We start from the raw sequence: 5,979 nt of genomic DNA on the forward strand, positions 1-5,979 counted from the left end.
AAGAACAGTCCCTAAAGTGCGGTGAGGTTTGTGGACCGTTACCTGCCACAAAGAGAGAAATGTGAATGGCTCGTTTCTCCTCTGACACGCCACATACCTGTGTGCTGCCACGGCTCGGCTGTCCAGGTACTTTTGGGCAGTCATGATGCCAAGAAGAGGACATTATTGGAGCCGGACTTCTCCGTCGCCGGTAAGCTGTTATCTTGCGCCGCGGAGCACTATGGCCGCCGTATTTGACAGGAATACATTCCTGTCTGTGTCTGTGATTCGCCTTTTGTTTCTGCTGCTGGTTGAAATCTGTACTCACACAGTGTGCTGAATGATTTATTTTGCTCGCACAAAACTATTTTTAGTCGCAAATGGGAGTGCGGTGACAGACGGAATAAAATATTGCCACACTGCCGACATTTTACTCCGGCCGTCACCGCATGCTGTTTGATTGTGTTATCAAAACACGCCGCTATTATTCGGCCTTGCTTTTAACTTATTCCACTGAATACCGAATGTGTGTTTTTTTTGCAATATTTGGCCGAATATATTCAGTTACTGAATATTCGGTGTATCCCTAGTTTTGCATCTTTTTGTAGTCGTTTGGTGTCTCTTTGTAGTTATTACACATCTCTGGTTTGTCTCTTTGTAATAATTTTGTGTTGTTTTGTGTCATTAGTTGTTATTTTGAGTCTCCTCATAGTTGCTTTGCATGTCTTTGTTATCGTTGTCTCATTATTTTAAGTCCCTTTGTAATTACTTTGCATCTTTTTGTGGTCATTTTGTGTCTCTTTGTAGTTGTTTACAACTCTACTCTTTCTGTAGCTTTCACCAAATGAAAAAGCAGAGGAGAGCGGTATTTTGTTGCCATATTTATAATGTGAAGGCTGTGATGAAAAGTGTTTTGTCATGTTTACCAGCTGCACAGTGACATCACAGTTAGTTTCATGCAGGAGACTCATATTTACCATCCTTCCCCTTCTGGCTAAGTGTAGCATGAGCCAGCAGATGACCAGATGTCATCTCTTTGTCCAGCCATATATCCTTTTGCATGTCCCTCTCATTAATAATTAGCCTGTGATGGAGCAGAAGGCCTTAATCATGAGAGAGCAAGTGAGAGCAACAGATTGTGATTGATGGGTGGCATGTCTGCTGAGACGTGGGTGGAGGAGACAGGAATGGCACAGACAGCGCATCAGCAGATGGTTGGTAATATAGAGCCGTGCTCCAGATAGGTTAATTAGCCTGATAAGTAAAAAATGTGTTGGATTTGGCACCTTGTCTGCAACTGGTTGATATTTCCTTCATATGGTCTGCACTTACCTTTCAGTGTTCAGGAGCCTGCACATGAGCTTTCCTTTGCACTCAAGTGAGAGCCAAACTGTCAGGGCTGCACACGAAGGTGATGTCAGCTCCCTCCTGTCTATTGACAGGCCAGTCATTTCACTAGCAGGCGTCATTCAAAACAGAGAAGAGATTTAGCCTAAAACATGAATCATTTATGTGAGTAGAGAATGATTCTGTTTCTGTGTGCACTGCATCACATGGCTTTGCAACCATGTCTCTTATAAAACATGTTTATGTGGTACAGCACTGATTTTCTGCCAAATATGTTTTGGAAGAGGTGGAATTGCAGCCTGACAGCAGTTTTTATGATCCAAGAGGAGTGACAATTCTGATACTGCATAAAAAATAAGAAGTACGGGACTTTAATACCGGTGGAAGAGATTTGTGTTGCTTTCTAAATTTGGTCAGTTTTGGGCAACTAAACATTAGAAAGAGTTAGAGAAAGATCAGGGCTTTGGTTAATAGGGGGAGCAGAACAAGCTGATGGTATGGCAAATGTGTTAGCAAACAATCATTGTACTCAACATTCACTCTTCTTTTAGCTATATTTTTGGTCTTCTCCAACTCCTGCGGAAAATATCTGGCATTTTAGATGCTAAATGTTCTATTCTGCACCAGCATGTCACTAACTCATTGTCACTAAAACAGTTTCTTGCAGCTGGAAACAAGGTTGATGAGAGATGTGTGGGAATGGAATTGCAGAGTTATATGATAATTATCTGTTTGTCACCACATCGCAACCTTTACACAGTACACATAGTAATTTCATCCACTGATAATGTGGAAAAATATGGATTAGTGCAGCTCTAAGTATTGAAAAAGTCAATGTGTTAACCAGTTAACTCAGGTTTAGGAGCAGGGCCATGCCTCAACCACACCTCTAATCACCTTTCAAACCTACTTATACAACATATTCTCATTGAACGGTTTGTATGATATCCTACGAAAAGTGCATGCACAACATTTAGTATGGTATCCCATGAATTTGCACCCCAAGAACGACATCACGTCCTTAACGTACAGTTTTGTAATTAACATAAAGTTACAGAGGTTAGATGTAGGCAATAAAAATCACTGTGGTTAGGTTCAGGAAAAGCAGCATGGTGAGGATGTACCTTAAAATGACTCAAAGTTCACACAGTTCCAAACACCGGTCTCCTGGTTGAAAGTCCTGTGTTATTTTGACCCACCTAACCCACCTGCCTCCTTATGCGTACTTTTGGTCTTTATACTTCCTTATTTAATCCTGTCAGCGCATTGGTCAGGCCATCGCAGCCTTCCAGATTACATGGGTTATACATTAATTGTGGTGCATTAGTTTTTGTAGCAATACTTATGAACAGTGCAGAAGAGCCTGCATCCATCCTCAACATCCTTTACTTCCACATTTTATAAACCTTTATAAAATTACATGGTTGTGATGTTGTCCTTGCTAGTGAAACACTATTCAGTTGTCAGCAGTGGAAAGGGAAAACAAAAAATGAGTGATGTTTATATGAACATTCAATGTAAACTTTACTAATTATGTTCATAAAAACTATGATCTGGCATAAAATAATGTTATTGCTTATTAGTTGTATGTTGAGTCAAGTCAGACATGCAATCCTTACACCCTATTACTCCAGTAAAAACCCCTTTAGGGCTCATGGTATTTGCATTTTATTAAAATGTATGTATAAACAAGCAGCTGCAACACGAGTGGCATTGTTCATATACTGCTCTGTGTACATAAATATTGAGTGTAATAAGTTAAAGAGCTCCAGGCAGGTATATGGATATAATTTTTTTGGAGACCGTGGGGTTGGGCAGTAACATATAAGCAGCATCTGTTAAGTTTGCAGAGTATCATGTTCTCCGTTGTTGTTTCTGCAGTTTAAACTTTCCTCCGTGCCCCCGCTGGCATCACATCAAATCCTGCCAGAGCCTCCACTGCTGCCCTCTCTGCCTTCCTGCTGGTGAAGGAAAAACAGCAGACTTTCTCTGCTCCTTTAAACAAATTTGTCAAAGGTGAGCAAGCAACATTAAAACTAGAGTTGACCCTCTTTGTGCTAAATAGTGAGCAGCTTTATATAACACTTGGGCCAGCAAACAGAAGGTATTTCATTAAGATGTGCCTATTTTCTAATACCTGCTGGCAACATGCTATCACCAGCTCCTAATTTGCATATAAATGTAATATATTTTATTGGTGTATTGTGAGGAGGCTTTATTATGAGCAGTTCAGCATACAGACTTAAACACGGTCAGACTCTATTATGGCATTGCTCTCATCAAAGACAGGTCTCTATTATTAAGACCTCAGCCACTAGAGCCCAAACACACACCTGAATAACAGATTAGGCAACTTGGTTTGATGGCGCTAAGGCACTTCAAACATTTACTTTAGTCTGATGTAAACAAAATGCTGCTTGTTCAAAGGATATCAGGGAAGGAGAAACCTGTTCATGGAGCTGAATAATGCAAGATGCTGAGAATGATCACAGCCTGCACGGAACACGAAACATATTCCACCGTGTGCTGCTGGATGTGTGCCCTCAGATCAACATGCCCTATTTTTTTGTTTTTAAGATTTTTATTACTCCTTGTAGAGGAGAATAACAAGGTGCAGTGGTTGAACCATGTGTTGTTGGAAGAATCAAAATAGACATGTCATAAGAATAGTACATGCCCCACCCATGGCCCTGTGAACCTGCTTTGTCTGGGTTCAGAGCAAAGAAGCATGATTTGAGTTTGCAACATGCAGTACAGTACATACAGGCTGGAAACCATGAATAGACCTTTGGTGTGTAAAACATGTTTTACTGACTATTTCGTATTAAGTAAAGGCAGAAAATTTGGGGATAAAACTTACCTTTGCACACGGGCTGAAGTTGTAGACAGGTTAACCCGCTAGCAACCCCCAGCAACAAACTCAATTCAATTCAATTCTTGTAAACAACCCAGTTCAATTAGCTGCATTTACAGTTCACATCCATGTCTGTGAAAACATAGATGCTTCATACACATTTTCCCTCCGGCAGCACAGAGGATCTACACAATCAGCACAGTTTCAAGGTGGACATGCAAGAGTGTCACCAGTGTAGTATCTGACCAAATGTTTCTCCTTCTGTTTCTGAGATATGACATAGAGTCATAGCCAGAAAATTGTTTTTGCAGAACATTATGATGTCACAGTGAAGCTGACCTTTGACCTTTTGAAAGTAAAATGTCATCACTTCATCATTTTATCCCATTGGAGCAGGGGTCAGCAACCTTTACTACCAAAAGAGCCATTTTTGGCCAAAAAAGCAGCTCTCAAATAATCTACCTGGAGCTGCAAAACACTTTTGAGCCTAATGAAGGTAACAGTGAGTCTAAAGTCTAAATGAGCATTTATTAATAAGTTTTACCACAAGGTGGCTATGCCGCCGTGGGCTATTTATGATTGTTTGGTACTTTGACTTCTCAGGGTTGGCGGTAAAAGAAAATGAGTAGGTCCACACACTGTTAAATTCTGTTGTCCTCTGAGACTCTTTTTGATCTGGAATTCATAGCTAGCTTAGCTAGGGAGATCCAAGACAAGCCACCGCTTTTGATGTTTGGCAAAATTTAAAGGAAAAGTTGATAGTCTGTATGACACACATTTAGTTGATATAACGTCAAAACATTTTTTTATTATGTGTATAGGCTACACATTTTTACAACTGAGAATGTCAGAATCCCTCAAGGCCTACAACAGTGAAAAATTTATATAAAAAAATAGCCGTTATTAATTTCTATATAATTGTTTGCCAAAGCCACGGGGAGGTAAAAGAGCTGCATGTGGCTCTTGAGCCACAGGTTGCCTACCCCTGTATTAGACATTTTTATGAAATCTTGTCATAATTAGTGTCTGAATTCTTGAGTTATAGCCAAAAAAAAGGTTTGTTAGTCACATTGACCTTGACTTTGGACCTTCGGCCACCGAAATGTATACAGTTCTTTGCTAGTTCCAAGTGAATGTGTCAAATCTGAAAACAATCTCTCAAGGGGTTGAGATATCACGCTCACAAGAGACAGACACGGTCACAGTGACCTTGACCTTTGACCACCATAATCTAATCATTACAGAGGTCTTCAACATTTTTCAGGCCAAGGACCCCCAAACTGATGGAGAGATGGAGCAGGGACCCCCTACTATATATATTGTATATTAAATTGTGTTTTATATTAAACTGGGCCTTGTACCGCGTATAAACATACCTTGTTATTGGGCATTCAATACTAAGCTATTCAGATAATACACAGGTTCATATATTCATATTTTTATTTTAAACATGTAAGGTACAAGGTACAGTGAGTATGGTGGCCTTGCCACTGCCATTTGTAAGCATATCTTGTCAACTAATACCAATGCCAATGTCAGCACTGTCTGTCAATTGCATGATAATCAAGCATGCAAGCTATTCAAATTGACGTTTCTATTTTAAACATAAATGTGGAAACAAAAGTGAGTGATGGCCTATTAGTGCTAGTGTTGTCACGATACTAAAATATCAAACTCGATACCGATACTAAGGATAGTACTCAATACTATTCTACTATCTACTATCGAGAAAGAGCGAGAAAAAGAAATACCAAAATTACAGGCATAGATTGCTTTTTTTTTTTTTTTTTTTTTTTTTT

The sequence above is a fragment of the Epinephelus moara genome, chromosome 8 (genome assembly GCF_006386435.1).
Source record: "Epinephelus moara isolate mb chromosome 8, YSFRI_EMoa_1.0, whole genome shotgun sequence".
NCBI classification, from domain to species: domain Eukaryota; kingdom Metazoa; phylum Chordata; class Actinopteri; order Perciformes; family Serranidae; genus Epinephelus; species Epinephelus moara.